Source organism: Panthera onca, chromosome A1 (assembly GCF_046562875.1).
Source record: "Panthera onca isolate mPanOnc1 chromosome A1, mPanOnc1 haplotype 2, whole genome shotgun sequence".
In the NCBI taxonomy this organism is placed as follows: domain Eukaryota; kingdom Metazoa; phylum Chordata; class Mammalia; order Carnivora; family Felidae; genus Panthera; species Panthera onca.
This window is the reverse complement of record NC_138339.1, coordinates 214,690,108-214,709,358: the sequence shown is the minus strand read 5'-3', so window position 1 is coordinate 214,709,358 and position 19,251 is coordinate 214,690,108. Positions and strand designations below refer to the sequence as shown.

Below are 19,251 nucleotides of genomic sequence, written 5' to 3'. Positions count from 1 at the left end.
ATTTTCATTCCAGAACCTCTGAGACACCTCAGAATTGGTAGCATCAGTTCCTTCTGGAAGCAAAGGTGGGGAAATAGGTTTGAAAACAGGACAAGTGTGCTTGACAGTCTGTTGAGGAAAGAGTAGGACACCCTCCATCAAGCTGCCGAGCCAGACGCCAGCCCCTTCTCACTCAGATGGTCAGGAGACTCCACGAGGGAATTCTTCAAGAAGATGAAACTGTTGGAATACCATGGGCATCAATGCTGAGGGAAGATGTATGCAGCTCGGGGAAGTCTGGAGATACATTAGTGAAATGTGTGTCAAAAAAATCTTACCAAACCATACTACTGTTATTTTTCATTTATTTTTTTGAGAGAGAGAGAGATAGAGAATCTTAAGCAGTCTCCACACTCAGTGTGGCCTGATCATGACCCTGGGATCATGACCTGAGCCAAATTCAAGAGTTGGACGCTCAACCAACTCAGCCACCCAAGCGCCGCTATCATGCTGTGATGAACTCTGTAAAGGGTTTCCCAAGGAAAACAAAGAGCTGTGCAGACAAGGAAAACTAATCACAGTTTCCTGTTTGGCTCAGATGGTAATAGTGGTTTCACCATTGAAGTCATGTCAACTGAATATTGCCTAGCAGAATGGGCAAGGTGGAAAGTGGATGTGGGCAAGGAATGTTGAAATTAAACTTCATCTGAGTCCTCCATAGAAGGAAGTCAATAGATACTGCTAAAATGAAAAATAATAATAATAACTGAATATAAATATCCAGGTTTGCTTTTAAAAATAAAGAATTGAAGGGTGCCTGGGTGGCTCAGTTGGTTAAGCATTGGACTCCTGATTTCAGCTCAGGTCATGTTCTCATGGTTCATGAGTTCAAGCTCTGTGTCGGGTTCCACTCTGATAACATGGAGCCTGCTTGGGATTCTCTCTCCTCCTCTCTCTGTGCCCCTCCCCCTCTCAAAATAAATAAATTAAAAAAAATAAAGAACTGAAGGCAAATATGAAAATAATCATTTAAAAGCATTGAAAATGGTAACTTCAAGAGGTGGAGTGCAATTTTATTTTTTGTAACAAATACTGTAGAACTATTTCATCCTTAACTATATGCAAAATAATTTTGGCGCAATTTCAAAAAATTCCATTTAAAAAGTTATGAAGCCATTATGCAAATGACAGAACTTTGGAAAACACTGGCCTTGCAAGACTTTAACCTCCCAAGAGTCTGTGAGTTGATTGAGAGAAATCACCACGCTCCATTGACATTTGTTTGTTGTCATGATGCCCAAGTCACAGGCATTTATTTATTTAAGTTATAGTGAATTATTCTGGGGAGACTGGTGCAGAGGATTCTAACATGGAGACATCACAAGGTTTTATCACCCACACTGGAAGTGCTTGTGACACCTGATAAACTTCAAGTACTCATTTATAAGGGTACATTTATACATGTTTGCCTAGTAAATATGACTCCCCAACCCTGTTTCTAAGTTACAGATGATTTCTGGAATGGCTGGGATCAGGATGCGTATACCACAGCTGTAAGGCTTTACTGGTTCCGATTCATGACATTTGTTACCTTGGAAATGTGGGGAATGGGTGGTCGTCTATCGTTAAGTGGGATAAAGCATGTAAAATACCAGGCACTGAATAAAAGTGTGTTACCTTCTCTTTCAGGCACCGCCATGGAGAAGATTAACTGGCAGTCATTCAAACTAATTATTTCTTGGGTTCCTGGAATCTGGAACCAGAGCGATGGTTGGAATGTGAAGAGCTTCTTTTATACAGCTGAGCCTGATAGCTGGAGGAGTCTAGACGTATATCAGAAGAAAGGAAAAATTAATAGGAAATGACTAGATTTTACACCCGATCGTTTGGAACATTCCAAAACCAAGAGAAGCCTTTCTTGTCACACGTGATTTCATGATAATTAGGGCCAGCTGTGTCTGGGCAATTCAGGTCAAGCCAGATGCCAAACCCAACTCAAACACTTACAGGAAGATCCTCATCGTCAAGAACCTCCAAACATCCTGTAGAAAATCGAAAGAAGGTAAGTTATGTTATCTTTTCCCTTTCTGCCTAAATGTTGTTCTCCTGAGTACTGACAACCTCTATGGTTTTCACTTGTGCTTTATGTCTAAAGGTAATGTGGCTGCTGATACATGGTGCATACATGGAAGAATCCTTAAAGGGGGAGGGGCATCATTAGCAACTTTTCCATTCTGCTGGGATTAGTTCTTGGATTGTCGCCCTTACCCATAAGCCAGACTAACTCACCCGTAAGTCACATATTTGTGAGCCAATAAAGATGACCTGTCCCAGCGTCTCTCTGAACCAGGGATGGTTTGGAAGGAGGGAGACTTTCACTATATGCTGTGCTGTAACTTTCGACTTTAAATAAAAATGTGTATGAGAATGTCCTATTCAAAGAAGTAAATGTGATTAAAGAAAAAAAATTTTTTTTTTTCCAGTGGAAGGATATGTCGATTTGCTAACTGGCTCACCTTAGCTGTAAAAGTTCTAGTTGACACAAACCCTACTTTAGAAACTGGAGACTTCTTTTCCTCCAGGTCATTTCAATTGTATTCTTTCTGTTGAATTGTGGATTTCTGAAAGCATTTTAAGTTGCAGATCCTTTTATCTCATGTTTCTTTTACTTCTACTTAAGGACTATTATATATATTATATATAATATATATATAGCTGAGATTCCCAATAAAGCCATATAGTACTTCACTTCACTAGAACGAAAGTAGGCCAGGCCTGAAAGCAGTGTCGTGGTTTACTTGGTCCCAGGGCTCCCTGTTTAACTCGAGTTCACCTCCTCCTTCTCTTAGGTCCCTGTTTCCACTGGTCACTTTGTTGCAGCTGGAAAGGAGGTGGAACAAAAGCCATGGCTGTACTGCTATTTGCCATGGTGACTGACTTGGGGCTGAATGGAGAATTCACTGCATTCCTGATGTTGACTCACTTCCACCCAAAACCCTTGGGTTGAGGTTGAAACTCAGCTCAGGCTTTCCAAGGGGCTGTTCCTATGAGCTGGCCTGGGATGATCTTATCTGGACCAGCCCAGGGGTGTTCTTCATCTTGGGGACTTCAGTCAGCTTGTTCTGTAGCAAGTAGATTTTTTAAAATGGCTTAGGGGTGCCTGGGTGGCTCAGTTGGTTAAACATCCGACTCTTGACCTCAGCTCAAGTCTTATTCTCAGGGTCATGAGTTCAAAGCCCTGCGTTGGGCTTCACGCTGGCAGAAGCCTACTTAAAAAAAAAAAAAAAAAAAGAAAGAAAGAAAGAAAAAAAAAAAAAAAGAAATGGCTTAGCTATCTAGAGGTGAGAAAGAGAATTCTGAGAAGAATATTCAGAATGGATCTAGGCTTATCTTTGTTCTATGACCAGTAGAAGCTCCAACAAAGTAGCTGCCTCCTCCAGCTGTCCTAGATCTGAGCACATGTCAAAAGTATGCCAGGAAACAGGCTGTCTCCAGAAGTGCAGAGAGCTCATACTTAATTGGATCCCCTGCTTCCGTTACTGGCAGCCACTCTCCTAGAATCTTTCAAATCCTGCAGCAAGACTAGTATAGAGATGCAATAGTATTGTTCTTGAAGGCATTTTAACCTTTTCATTGAATAATTCAACAATATGTAATAGAAGTCATACTATTGACCCCAGGTTTCCCCATTTGGGTGAAACATATACCCACTTTATAGATCAGCACTCCCTAAAATGAACTATTTGTACCTAGTGGACATGCAAGACAATCTTCCGGGGAAAATAAGAAACTATTTGAACCTAGATTTTTTTTTTTATCTAAAACAAAACAGAAATTAAACTTTCCTAATATTTAATAAGTGGGCTGACCCAGGTTCCCCTATCTTAGCCCACATGCCAGAAGGTCAAGTGTTCTAGATTATAGAGGAGAAAACTTGAAGGAATCTTATAATGTGGAGAGATTAATAGCATCACCATATATATTTTTTGGTTTTAATGTACTGGGACACACTGTAGTTTTCGTGTGAAAGGCTGCAGGGAATCACAGGTCTTATCATCTAGTTTTGATAAAACTAAACCTTATAAAAATAGGCTAATGGCACGAAAGCATGTCTCTACTGTAATCAGAGAATAAAGCTAATATCAAAATACAAACAAATAAACAACAGGAATATGGTAGGGCAGACACCTCCCTTATTTGTGAAGTAAAACTATGGTAAAATTAAGGACAATCTAGTTCATCACATGGCCCCAACTAAAAATACTAGGGAGAGCAGTAATCTGATGATTTTATCTTTATCTCATCCCTTTCAAATTTCTATTTTTGTAACTTTTTAAACATACATAATATGTTAATGGAATTCTACATGTCTATAATTTTATAAGTAGATAAACGTTTCATGAGCGAGTATGCTCAAACCTTTTCTTACTTATGGGATAAGCAATCAAAGAGGTTTGGATACCACTGTTAAAGAGCAGCAAACTCAAGGAAAATAATATTCAATTATGTCTTGTGTTCAGAAAGCAAGTGAGGGAGAGTCAGAAAACAGAAAAGTTCTGTCTTTCTCAAGTCCAATCAGAGCAGGCTCCCACCTCTCTGGGTCTCTGTGATTCTCTAAAATGCCAGTTTCTTAAAATATTATTTCTGATATTGCACATGGATTACATCCACGAGGCAGTAAGACAATGCTGTGGAAAGAATGAGAGTTCTGGAGTCAGGCAGCTCTGGGATGTAGCCCAGGTCCTGTAATTCACTTGCTCTGTAACCTGCACAACCTCAGTTCCCTCATCTGTCACGTGGGGGTAAATGACCTCACAGAGATGCAAGGATTACACAAATTAATAAATACCAAGTGTTTGGCACATGGTACCCTTCCCTCCCCTGCATTATAACTATAATTCATAATTATAATTATAACTGCATTTTAACTTTAATCATGAAATTTAACTCTAGGCAGTGAGGTTGGTCCGAAGACTTCCAGAAATCAGATATCCCATGGAAATAAATTATTCTCCTTATCTCCAACGTGCTCATGCAAATTCCACTCTACATGATCTGAGACACCTGCACTGAAATCCACCAACACTACACTGAGCTCTTCTGGCACCTTCGTGATGCCAAAGAGCACGTTTCATTTCCATAACTCTCTTGGTAATACTGAAGGACCATGTCATTAGGAGACAGAGTACTGAAACCATATCCTCTAGGGAGTCATATCAGAATCTTAGGAGTGGTGATTGACAAAGCAGATCAAATGAAAGTAAACTTTTATATCTATAGATAAAAAATGCTTGCATTTTTTCACACATACTGTGAAAAGTAAAATTCAACAAGTCATGTTGGCAGGTGCAGGTAGCCAGAGGAGTCTGTGATTATATGGTAGGGAAGGGTAGAGTGAGGGAAGCCCCCATAAGTGGCCATTTCAGAAACAGGAGAGGGTGTGAGAGTTTTATGTCCATAAAAGGGGGACATGTTTTTTTAAAAAAACAAGCAGAAGGATAAGCAAAATGGACACTTCACCAAAGAAGACATTCAGGTGGCAAGTAAGCACACGGGAAAATGCTCAACATCATTAGTCATTAGAGGCATCCAAACCGAAATCACAATACTATCACTACATGCTTTCAGAATGGCATAAAAAAGAAAAAGAAAAGAGCTGGGAACCCCAGGGGCTGATAAGGATGAACTCCTATACTTTACTGGCAGGAATTCACAGTGGTACAGCCACTTTGGAAAACAGTTTGCCAGTCTCTTATAAAGTTACATATAGACTTAACCATACAGCCCAGCAATTCACTGCTAGATAGGTACCTAAGCGAACTGAAAATTTAGGCTTCCACATGACCTCTACCTGGATGTTTACAGCAGCCTTACTCATATGTTGGAAACAGCTGAGATGTCCTTCAGCTGATGAATACATAAACAAACTCTGATATACCCACACCGTGGAATACTACTCAGTAGTAAGAAGGAACAAGCTATTGGTCCATACGACAACATGGATAAACCTTAAACATCTTTTGTGTGGTGAAAGGAGTCAGAACCAAAGGCTGCATATTGTTTGATTCCATTTACAGGACATTCTCAAGAAGTCAAAACTATAAGGACGGTTGCTAGGGGTTGGGATGGGAGAAGGGCTGATTACAAAGGAATTCTGAAGTTGATGGAACTGTCCCGATGTTCCTGCGGTGGAGGATACACGACTCTGCATTTGCCAAAATCCATAGAAGTGTATCATCCAAAGAATGAATTTTATTGTATGTAAGTAAAAGGAAAAATCTGCCCGACTGTCCAAGGCCCAGGATGGATGCAGACTGTGGCAAATGAACGTAACGATATGACAAGTGAAAGATATATCCATGCTTGGGGACGGGGGGGGGGGGTGGGGGGAAGAAAAGAGACAACTTACATAACTTTGGAAATAGTGTTGTGACTGGCTACTACAAGGCTAAAGACAAAATGACTTGTACACAAAATTAGAATATACTCTAGTGAGTAAAACTATCTCCTACAGGGTATGGGTTAGCAATTTTGAAAGCACTTTACCTGCATACCAGAGTTGACCAAACAAACAAATATAGCATCGATAGTGACAGCCAGATTGGAGGAAGAAGCAATAAGCAAAGGGCCAACCCTGCGGTGCCGGATTGGGTCAGAGGCATCAGTATGAACTCATGTATGGTGTACTTTTAATATATATTTAGACAGATAAGGGCTTTTCAGCCTTGGCACTATTGACATTTTGGGCTGGATAATTCTTTGTTGTTTGTGCCTGTGCATTGTGGGATATTTGGCAGCGTCCCCACCCTTTGCCCATTAGATCCCAGTAGCATGTCCCCTTGAGTTGTGATACCCCAAAATATCTGCAGACTTTAACAAATATCCCCGGGGATCCAGGTGTGGGACAAAATTGACCCCCGTGGAGAGCCACTGAATTCGATGTATTCAGAAGCAAATATAGATGTATGTGCATGCCTTCGTTAGTATAAATACATTATTTCCTAGTTCTGTTCACTGAGGGCCTAGAAACAATGACACTCCAATAAAAATGAGCTCACCCACCCAGATCTTGGTTTCTAAACACCACTCTCCAAAAGGAAGAATGAGGGCTCCTTAGAGAACTGGTTGGTTCCAGGGCTGGGGCAGGGAAAATACAAAATGAGCCTGAAGCATCTTGTGGTGCTACAAAGTAGGAACGTGCTCCAAAAACCAGCGTGGGAGGCTTGCTGAAACCTGAGCGAGCTTTCAATAGCCAAAGCTGGAATGATTTAAGGAAAAAAAAAAAAATAAATAACAACAATATGGGATTATAACACAAAGAACAAAATAAATAGCCATGAGTCTGTAGTGCCGTCAGTGAATGGGTAGAAGAGAAATGACAACTCTTCTTCCCAGAAGAATTCAAATCAGCAAATGTAGAACAAATGAAGGAAACCAGAGACTCATTTGAATACCACAGGAATAACTGTGACAGGAAAGAACGACATAATGAATGCTAAAATTAGTACGTGAAAATTTAAGGAGAAACCTGGCAGACATTGTTGTGACCAAATGATCAGTGTCAACATACCTGGAAATGAATCCGCGTCAATATCATCTACTCCCTAATAGGACGCAACAACAAGGGCACCTCACCTCTCAAATTTATAACCTTTAAATTACCAGAAGACAACAGACGAATCCGAATTGAGGGGCATTTTACAACATACCTAACAGTCTTCAAAACTGTCAAGATCACAAAAGACAAGACCAGGAAACCATAACAGATTAGATGAGATTAAGGAGGCGTGACAACTAAAAGCGCCATGACATTCTGGAATAAAAAAAAGATGACATTGAATAGAAAAATTTGGGAAATCTGATTAAAGTTTGTAACTTGGTTAACTGTTTTGTATCAATGTTAATTTCTTAATTTTGCCATTTGCGTCGTGATTAGGTAAGGTGCTGACGCTGGACGAAGCTGAGCGAAGACAATATGAGAACTCTCTGGATTGACTATTTTTGCAAATTTCCTAAGTCTAAAATTATGCAAAAATAAAGTTTTTTAAAATACGAGAATCTGAAACAATAAAAAAAAAAAATAAAAGAGAAAAAGGGGGTCGCCTGGGTGGCTCAGTTAGTTGAGTGTCCGATTTTGGCTCAGGTCATGATCTCACGGTTCATGAGCTCGAGACCCGCATCAGGCTCTTTGCTGTCAGCACAGAGCCTGCTGTGGATCCTCTGTCCCTCTCTCTCTGCTCCACCCCTGCTTGTTCTCTCTCTTTGTCTCTCTCTGTCTCTCTCAAAAATAAATAAACATTAAAAATAATAAGAAAATAAAAGATGAGAATCATGGAGGCATTCCTCTGCATGACATACTCAGTTCAATCATAACACATAAGTTATATTCCAAATGCTATTCATTAGCCCTAAAAATGAGTATATTTTTGAGTAACTTCTACCAAAAGGTACATGGAGGTAATTAAGTAACTGAGTAATTCTGAGAACTCTAAGAACCCACCATATATTCTTTGGCATCGATTACTTCTAAGAATTGCATGTTCAGTCCTATGTTTTAGAGATCTATAAAACATGTTATGTTTTTCCTATACCTTGTGAGTTTGCTAAAACCTAAAAAAGAGCATATGGCTCCAAAGTGGTGGTTCGAATCGTTCTGAATGAAAACGAAAAGAGATGGACAACTTCACTTCTTTTCTTGGTGAAGCCACTTCTCCCTTCCTCCTCTAAGTATTTTTCACAAGGTTTTCCATCTGATCGACCTGAAACGTGCAATATTAGGGGGAGCTGCTTGGAATGGAGACCCGGACCCACCAGGGGAGCCGGGTAGAGAGCCAGACCCTGTGTCGGAGACAGAAGTGCCAAAGTGCAGTCGAGAAGAACGTCTCCCTTCTCACTTCTGCCGAGCGCCCAGCCTGTGCCAGAGACTCCGTCCTCACAACCCCCCGTGAGGTGCTGGAGTATCGTCCAGTTTAGTAGATGAGAAAACTGGAGCTGCGAATGGCTGAGTCAGTTGCCCAAGGCCACGTGGCTACAAGTGGCGGAGCGAGAGGTCTTGGGACCAAACATTCTAATGCCACAGCCAACACCACTGCCACTTTTCCTCCAGTCCTGAGAGTGCTTGCAGGGGTTAAGCAGCCTAAGGCTGAGAACCAGGAAGTCATTCCGGTCAGAAGCAAGACAAGGGTCTGGCAGTCAGACCGGCTGGCATGGGTCAAGGCAGGCAGAGGGGCTGGAGCTCGATGGTCAAGCGAGTAACTGCAGGGGCAGGGAATGTTAGCCCCACGGACTTTGGTTTTCCTGCCTGGAGTAGGAACTGAAGGTGGGTGTGAGCTGAGCCGACCTGTGGTTGAGTGAGGAAGGAGGCAGCGAGCCGAACGGGCAAGAGAACAGGATGAGACTCACACTGACAGGACGTGAGCCTGCCTGCTGAATGACATTGGGCAAGGAACTTACCTCTCTGAGCCTCAGTTTCCTCATCTGTAAAACAGAAATCATAATTGTGAGCCAGATCATGTCACTTCTCTACTCAAATCCTCCAGTGGCATCTGATCGCCCTCAGAACAAAACCCCCCAAACCTGCAAGGCCCCGTGTGAGGCGGCCCCTGGATCCTCGCCGATCTCTCATCCCGCTTCTTGCTCACATCGCTGCAGCCGCCCCGACCTCCTCACTTTTCTTCCTACACCTGCTCACTCACCTCAGTAGACAGTTTGGAGCCTAGTGGCCAGGTTGTCTTTCAATCTTTCAACAGGTGTTACTTTTCCTGGAATGCTCTTCCCCCAGATCTGTGCATGGTTCATTCCTCTATCAATCCAGGCCCCTCTTCCCTGCTGCTCCTCCGCTACCCCCCCCCACCTTCTCTATCCCCTTCATCCCCTTCCTCTGCTTCATTCTTCAACCTCGTTTTCACCGCCACTTGGCGTGACGTTACAGAGCCATGCGTGTATTTGCTGTTGTCTTTCTCACTTGAGTGTCGGCTCAGCTCAACGAGAACAGTGACTTTGTCACTTCTAATCACTGTATTCCTGCTGCCTACCTCAGAGTGGGTACTCACATATTGGATGAGCTTGTAACACCGTTGTGTTACAAAATTAGATAATGCCTGTAAAATGCTTGTTAGCGCTCGATATTAAAGGGTAGGAGAACAGGGAACGCAGACACAGTTTGATGCTTGCTGAATATTGGGTAAGAGAGCTAGGAATATAGGGCGGTTCTTACCTGTTGGCAAGGTAACTAACACATAGACACCAACGTAAAAGTTCATTGTTATGAAGTTCTAGAGAAGTCACCGTGTCACGTAGAGAGGGAAGGGGGCCGTGACTGCAAGGATGGGGCATTTGATGATATGAGGAAGGCCCCACGTTTCTTTTTTTTTCCAGTTCTCATACCTTCTATAACCAAACGCTCTCCAGATAGTGCCACATTTTCATTTTTACTGGTGGCAGCACAAGATATTCTTCATGCGTTGGTACACATGGCCGATCTAATTGTTATGAGCTGGTATTTGAAATACAACTCTGCCACGGATGGACAAATCTGCAGAGGACCTGGGCTGGAAAGAGGATCCTTTCCCCCCGACTACTGCAAAAAATCTCCCAACCATTTGCCTTCAGTCTCTTGCTTCTCTTCACGATCCATCTCAGATTATTTTCCCACAGCAGGGGATGGAGCACATCTCTGAACCCACTGCGGAACACCGTTGCCTACTGAATAGCGCAGAAACTCCTTACTGTCCCATTCAGAGCCTTCCACAGTTCAACTCCAAGTGCCTTTCCAGCCTCACACTCGATCCCTCCGTAGCCTCTGGTTCCCAGGCAGAGGGCATCACTACTCTTCACTGCTCCTTACACGGTTATCTGCATTCGCACCTGTGTCCTTATTCCCGAACCTGAAACTTCTCCCTTCCACCCACCACCCACACTGCCGTCAAAATTCTGCTCAAGGCCTAGTTCAAGCCCACATTCCTGTGACTTCTCTTTTGAACGCAGAGCTTTCCTGTGTCCTACGCATGCCCTTTACTTGTTCTTCCATCATACACTTAATTCATTCATTTTGCGTGTTCTAGTTGGTGTTTTGTGTCTATCTTTTCTTTTTTTTTTTTTTAATTTTTTTTTTAACGTTTATTTATTTTTGAGACAGAGAGAGACAGAGCATGAGCGGGGGAGGGTCAGAGAGAGAGGGAGACACAGAATCGGAAGCAGGCTCCTGGCTCTGAGCTGTCAGCACAGAGCCCGATGCGGGGCTCGAACTCACGGACCGTGAGATCATGACCTGAGCCGAAGTCAGACGCTTAACCGACCAAGCCACCCAGGCGCCCCTGTGTCTATCTTTTCTACTACAGCCAAGGTTGGGGAGGGCAGAGACTGTGTCGTATTCTTTTTTGGTTAAGCCTTCAGGGCTTTGTACAAAGTGGGTGATCCATGGAGGTCTGATGAATGCATGTTCCCTGGGTAGTTCAGCTTAGCCTCTGTGGTTGGTTTAATATTTATAGAGTCCACGGTGAGGGAGACGTGGGACAGAGCTCAGCAGTGTCGGCTCGGCCACTCACGTGGCCGATGAGATGTGTAACGAAACTAATTACATGAACTTGGTTTGAATTTTTTAGGTTAATTTTTTTTTTTATGAAAATACAGGTAAAATGTAGCAGCTGTCTGAGGGGAGAAAATAGGCCAAAACACCAGACAAGACCACATATAACAAACGGTGCTATTAATCCCTTAATATCTTTTGATTTTTTATGACATTCTAATGCTCATATTCATCCCCTCATTTGGCACAGCAGTTACTTAACTAGCACAGAATTGAAGTGTCATAGTTTATAACAGGATTGAGATATGGTGGTGCACTTATATAACTGAGCTTTAAGCAGTGGGGTGGGAGAGAATAATTAGGAAAGTTACCTAATGTTAATTGGAGGTTATTTTAATTTTTTTTTTTTTTTTTTAGTGTTTTACTTTTTGTTTTTGGGAGAGAGAAAAAAACGTGAGTGGTAGAGGGGCAGAGAGAGAGAGAGAGAGAGAGAGGGAGACACAGAATCTGAAGCAGGCTCCAGGCTCTGAGCTGTCAGCACAGAGGGCGACACAGGGCTCAAACTCACGAACTGTGAGATCATGACCTGAGCTGAAGTTGAATGCTTAACCGACTGAGCCACCCAGGCACCCCTGGAGGTTATTTTTATAGAACAAAGAATTGGAAACTACCTAAATGTTCATCAGTTGGGCACTCATTAAAGCAACTGGAGTATGAACACATTTTTTTTTTAATGTTTTATTTTTGAGACAGAGAGAGACAGAGCATGAGCAGGGGAGGGGCAGAGAGAGAGGGAAACACAGAATCCGAAGCAGGCTCCAGGCTCCGAGCTGTTAGCACAGAGCCCGACGCGGGGCTCGAACTCACAAACCACGAGATCATGACCTGAGCCGAAGTCGGACGCCCAACCGACTGAGCCACCCAGGTGCCCCAGAGTATGCACACATCTTGTAACGCATTGTACCAGCATGGGAAAATATGCGTAATATGTAGTTAAGGGAAAAGGGCAAGTGCAAAATAATACATGTGGTTTGATGCACTTTATGTTGGGGAAAACTTTATATAAGTGCACGTGAATGCAAATAAAAAACATAAATTATATATATACACACATCCACATACATATATACACACACATACACTTATATATAATATATTTTTGTCTGGAAGAATATGTACACTAAACTGTTAGTAGCACTTACCTGTAAGAAAAGGAACTGGAGAGGAAGCACCAAGTGGGGGAAAGGGAGGGATACTATTCAGTTCTAATTCTTTATATTTCTGTGTTACTTGAATTTGTTATGAGTGCATGTTATGTTTGCAATTATCAGCAACAGCAACAGCAGCAGCAGCAGCGAATCCTTTCAAGAGAGAGGACACTCGCTGGGCAGAAGCGTGTTGGAATGTGAGTAAACACACAGAGGGCCTCAGAAACCTAGAGAGCAGCAGCGGTCAGGGGGCCGCACACAAGCCGAAGCCACCGTCCTCTGTGAGGATCGGTCCCCGCTGCTGCAGAATGTGCACCGGTCACTGCCAACCCCACGGTAACACACCCCCAGGAAGTCACCATGGCTCCTTAATCAGGGTCACATGGTTCTCTCTCCTGTGGGAAACCCCTTCAGGAGAGGATTCGAGCTTGGGAGCGCAGGCTGGAATCCACTTACTGTTCTTTCTCATGCCTAAGCCAGGCCACTGTGGCCATATTTCAGTGTGTTCAATTCAGATCACATTTGAGCCTCCAGAAGGGACACCTAATCAACACCGCTGTTTTTATAAGCATTCGTAAACAATTTTGAGGGATATACTTAAGTTACTCATTGGTTCTAATTTTTAGATAAAGCTGTCTCAGTTCATCTCTCCTCCTAATACGTGTCTCAAATAGTTCCTGCTCAAAGCCAGATTTAGTTGGTTGCTTCTGTGCAAAGTTGGTATAGGAGACAGAGCCCTGGAGGGCAGGCTTTGCCCTGAACCTTCCATAGAACCTCGAACAGAGCTTATTTTCTTATCTGTGCTTCAGTGTCCTTGTCTATTAAATGAAAGAGTTGTACCCAGTCATGTCCAGGGTCGTTATAAGCACTAACATTTGTAATCTGGTCTATGAACCTTTGGATGAACATATACCCAGGGCTTTGTGGGGGCCAAGGTGAGGCCCACAGACTTACAGTATAAATGACTTATTCAAATCCTTCCCCTTAAAAAAATTTTTTTTTCATGTTTTTATTTATTTTTGAGACAGACGGAGCATGAGCAGGGGAGGGGCAGAGAGAGGGGGAAACACAGAATCTGAAGCGGTCTCTGGCTCTGAGTTGTCAGCACAGAGCCCAACGCGGGGCTCGAACTCACGGAGTGTGAGATCATGACCTGAGCTGAAGTCAAATGCTTAACCGACTGAGCCACCCAGGTGCCCCCTAAAAAAAATTTTTTTATGTTTTTTTATTTTTGAGAGAGAGAGAGAGAGAGACAGAGTGGGTGGGAGAGGGGCAGAGAGAGAGAGAGGGAGACCCAGAATCTGAAGCAGGCTCAGGCTCTGAGCTGTCAGCACCGGGCATGGGCACTGGGGGTGGCGGGGGTGGGGGGGGTGGGGAGAGTAAGGCAGCCTAACAAACGCCTAAAATCAGTCATTCAAATTAACTTACTGGGAAAATTGTTAACTTTCACAACCACCTCTTCCAGAGGCTTCTACCTACGTACTTGTGGTGTCAGTCTGTCTTGTCAACTCATATTTTACTGTAAATTTTCTGACTCTTTTCTTTTTCTGCTTTTCCTTTGTTCCTGCTAGATTTTCTAGTTTTCACTCCTCGTAACATCTCGTTGCCAAATAGTACCAAGCGTCACTGCTCCTGGTATTTCTGAAATGTTGAGTTTTCTCCCCAAATGTGTGTGCTCCCAGCAAATCAACACACATGAAGAAGCATCCACATGTGGTTTAGTCTCTTCTTAATGTGCCTTTGAGTCCTGGTCAAAGTGAGAGAATCCAGCAATGAGACAGTGTGGCCTAGGATGTGAAAAAAGCTTGACTCATACGGTCAGTAGACGAGGCCTGTGATTTAAGGGACATTGGTTCGCCTTTCTGGGCCTCGGTTTCCCATTGCAAAAAGAAGCTAGTGAAGCTGACTGGCCTCTGTGTTTTCAGTTTTGACTTTCCACCGCGTTGTGAGAGGCAGCATTTGGAAGTAGTTGGTATGATTTAGAAGCCATTTTAGGTCAACCAGAAAAGGGATAATGTAAATCTTGAGAAATACAACCACCAGGGTGCCCATGAGACTCATGTAATCACCTCTCTTCCTGGAGAGATTAGGAAATTGTGGTTTAAAAACAAAAAGCCCTAAGTTGCAGCCCTGTACTCATTGATTTAAAAAAAAAAAAAAAAAAAAGCTAAGTCAGTATTTTCCTTAAAAAAAAAAAAAAAAGAACTATAAACAGTATGTTTTGAGGTGAGAGAAAAGTAAACAAGAATGAAAAACTGTTTATTAAAATTTTAAAACTTTCAGTCACATGACTGTTCTGGAACACAAAAGCCTTCCCTGTTTTTGTTACTAAGTGGCCTGTGATTTAAAGCTCCTGACAACACCAGCCACTCACAATGACACTGTCCCCCTTTCTTCCCTGCACGGTCCTAGCAGACGCTCATTTGTATGTATGGTTTCAGCCTGTCTGCCGTGTCTGGCCAAAGGGACAGATACTAATGGCATATGTTAATTACTATCCAACAACTTCCTTTCATTAGAGTGTTTATTAACATTCTCACTTCTGCCCATTGAACCAGCTGGCACGAGGGCACACTGGCAGCTTTGAGTTCACGTGCTGTTTTTCACTCCGGGCTCACACGATAGAATAGATTTTTCTTTTTTGGATAATGAAACCTTTTCTGTTTCGATCTCGGCCAAGAGCTTTCTGAGATGCCCGGAAGATGACACCAAAATGGCAACTTGGAAACAAATGTCTTGCCGTGGTGGCCCACCTTCAGAGCTGTTCTAGATGTATTTTGGTTCCACAACATGGGAGGTATTCATCGGTCTGTTTGGACATCTCTTCGATATCATTAGTGGGCGCCCAATAACCCTTCTTCTAACTATATGCACCCAGGAGCTATGAAATAATTTGTGTATTAGTGAAACTATCTTCTCTAAATACAACTCTAGACTGGATTTCTCAATAGCAAGACAAGACACAGTTCACTACAATTTCAGGGCATGGGCACTGGGGGTGGCGGGGGGGGGGGGGGGTGGGGAGAGTAAGGCAGCCAGGGAAAAGTCCGAAAGGCCCAAAGTTTGTATGGCATGATGAACTGCAAATGGACATATTTTCACATTTAACAGTAACAGCGCAATTAACCATAAAGAGCTCTTAGATCTTTCCACTTGATTGGTTGCACATGTCCCTTTAAGGTGCCCTGAGGAGGGAAATGGATGAGTTGCCAGCAGAATGACAAAGCAGGAATGACACGGTAAACAAGTGTTTTCCAGCGTTCTCACCCAGTGACATCCCTCAGTGGTCACTCCTCACAGAATATCAAATGTAGGAGAGAGAGCAGAATGCTAAGAAGGCAGTTCTTAGACAGTCGCCTTGTTGGGAAATCACAGTAGATTCCACTCTCAAGGGGATCAGAAGTTTCGTTCTCATCTGATCAGGCTGCCTTGCTACAAATATTAGACGAATGGGTTTTTTGCTTTCATATTAGATAGTGCATAGCTTTCGAATACCATGCAAAGAGCAGTGATTTTGCCAAAGGAGTTTCACAGTTGCAAAGGCCTTGGGGCTTTTGTAACTTTTTTTTTTTTTTAATTAAAGCTAAAGCAAGTCTGTGCTTTGTATTATTAATCCTGTGAGGAGGCCACACTCCTTTCTCTTCTCACCCCTCGTGTCCCAGCCACCAGACCCAACCAGCTCCCAAGGTTATGTGATCTAAAGCCAAAGCCATGCTTAGTCACACTCTGCATGGGTCTGGTGTCACGGAGCTCTGGGAAGGAAAGTCTTTGGCATTGCTGGGAGTGGACAGATAATGGAGTACCACCAGCCACAGGGAGAATGCTTTAGTGACAGGCATTCATTTAATCAACAAATATTTGTTACCTACAAACAATGCTGATATTTAGTTGTCACGCACCAATATGGCTGGATCTGCTGGTTAAAAAAAATTTTTTTTAATGTTTATTCATTTTTTGAGAGACAGAGAGACAGAGCATGAGTGGGGGAGGAGCAGAGAGAGAGAGAGACAGAGAGAGAGAGAGAGAGAGAGAGAGAGAGAGAGAGAATCCTTAGCAGGCTGCAGGCTCTGAGCTGTCAGCACAGAGCCCGACGCGGGGCTCAAACCACAAACTGTGAGATCATGACCTGAGCCGAAGTCAGACACTTTTTTTTTTTTTAATTTTTTTTAACGTTTATTTATTTTTGAGACAGAGAGAAAGAGAGCATGAACAGGGGAGGGTCAGAGAAAGAGGGAGACACAGAATCTGAAACAGGCTCCAGGCTCTGAGCTGTCAGCACAGAGCCCGACGCGGGGCTCGAACCCACGGACCGCGGGATCATGACCTGAGCCGAAGTCGGACGCTTAACCGACTGAGCCACCCAGGCGCCCCCCCGAAGTCGGACACTTAACCCACTGAGTCACCCAGGTGCCCCTGGATATACTAGTTTTTAAAATATCAAAATATTTCCATACTTGTGGGTAAAATGTCACTACCCTGAGTCTTTCCAGTGTCCCTATCTGCCCCAGACCTATCAATCACCTTGCACCTCCTGAATTCTCTAAGACCAAGTACCTACAAGATTCATGCTTGGCCCCATGGGGGCCTCCAGAACTCTGCTCCAGTGCTAGAGCTCACGTCGTGTGAAAGGGGCAATGACCATCGACATGGGTGTAAATAGCTAGACTATCACCATTGCCTTCAATGTCCCTGCACTAAGCTGGGTATTGGTGATACACAGAAAAAGAAAACATTGACCCCTGTCTTCCAGGATCTCCCAACCTGGTGGAGACTATCATGAAAAAAAGCTCTGTGCTAAATCCCAGGAATTTTGAGCTGATGCCACTCTGATTTGCAGACTTAGAAACCGGACTTTGTCCACATGCTAGAGTGGATCAAGTTCTCAGGGACAGATTCACATCAGTCAAGCTCTCAAGAGACTGCTCTATAAACCAAGTCGCAATTTATTCATTTGCGACGAGAAATAAGAACTTCTAGGCAGAGTGGACATCTGTGGTCACCTTGACTAACACAGTCTCTCCCAGTGGGAAACTAAATAGGAAGACAAATGGTAATGAGAACACAGCTTGAGTACACAACCTGAGCAGGGGATATTAGAGGGATGGTTTTAACGTCAAAGGGTGTCACATTTTCTTAAGCTCATGGCTTCACTTCCTCTTGGGAGATGGACCTGCCCAAATAGAGAGGACTGGCTGTTCCTGTCAGTTCCCCAGGCACTCTCCCTTTGGCGAGCTGTGTCCCCTCACTCCCACTTCTCTTTCCATGCAGACCTCCTCCCTTGGTTCACTCATTCTATCTTTAGATGTGTTAATACCTCCAACCAGGCTCCAGCCAAACACTGTTGGTTTCCTGTCCCTGCCTTGGAAGCATTCTCTCTTTCAGGTGACCCCGCAACAGATCCTGGTGTTCTAGTTGGGTTTGGTCATTTAACTCATCGCTTCTCAGATGAGGCTAAACTTTGGAAGCACCTAAGAAACCTTTAAAAATACTGATGTCTGGTTCCCCGCACCGCCCCCCCCCGACCCCCCCCCCCGCCCAAGGAATTCTGATTTAACTGATTCAGGGTGAACTTTGGGCATTGGGCTTTTTTAAACAACCTCCCCAAAATAGGGAACAAGAATGCAGGGCTCCTGAAGAGTTCAAATTCAAAGAGAAGAGATTTGAATTTGAATAAAGTTTGAGAATCACTGCTATAACTCTCATGGTTGGAGGATGTCTTGACCTGCACCAGCTTTTAACACGAACCGGTGCTCTGGTTTCAGCCTGAGCTGCTGATTTATTTGGTACCGAGTGGGAGCCAGGCATGGGCATTTTTACAAGACTCCCCAAATGATTCCAACGTGCAGCCAGGGTTGAGATTCAATGGTCTAAACATTAATTTTACTGAGTTTTTTGGTATCGATTCCCCCTTGGCCATAGCATTGCAAAGAGGGGAAAATAGAAGATAGATTGTGGGAAAGGTCTGTAGAGGTGAGTTTTTCCAGAGGAACAGCAGGGGCCTATGTGTGTAAGCCCCGTGGCATCAGCAGGAAGACCATGTGGGCAGGAGGTAGTCAAGAAGCTCAAAGTAGGTTTCTTTGTATCTAAACCAAACTTATGATTTCACTGCCATGGACATGGATTGGGATGTATACTCTTAGGGCATTTTTTTGTGCCATATCATTGAATAACTTCAATAGAAGTCACTGAAGTAAATGGGTGTACTTAAGGAAAGTCTGGTTTACTGAATATTTTTCTATAGGAACCTGATTTGCTTTGTTCTTTGAGTGCTCTTTAGGTTGTTCCTCTGTGCCCTCCACCTGAAGCCCCTACTTTCTGAAGATCGCCATCTTGAAAGAGGTGTAGCCACATTTTGGTCCATATTCTCCTTAGCAATAGCTATGTTTAGCACAGAAGCAAGAGAATCCCAGCCTGTAGCATCTTCCTAAATAGGTTAAGGATTTTCCATTTTCCTCACAATTCCCGAATTTCCCGTTGTCATTTTTAACCTTTCCAATGTGCATGAGAATTCACTTGGGCTTTCTGGATGTTTGTAGC

General features: G+C 43.3%; 1 long non-coding RNA gene across 5 annotated transcripts in view; it reads left to right on the top strand.

Annotated features, from left to right (window-relative positions):
- LOC132682057 (uncharacterized) overlaps positions 1-19,251 on the top strand; it is a 243,354-nt gene that overhangs the window by 178,378 nt on the left and 45,725 nt on the right. For 4 of the 5 annotated variants that reach the window (XR_013550211.2, XR_014137386.1, XR_014137388.1 and 1 more), the window contains 2 exons: positions 1,669-2,041; positions 2,135-2,555. This is a non-coding gene — a long non-coding RNA (uncharacterized LOC132682057). Of the gene's footprint in view, positions 1-1,668; positions 2,042-2,134; positions 2,556-19,251 lie in introns of those variants that run through there. The other variant, XR_014137389.1, reaches the window with a different exon arrangement.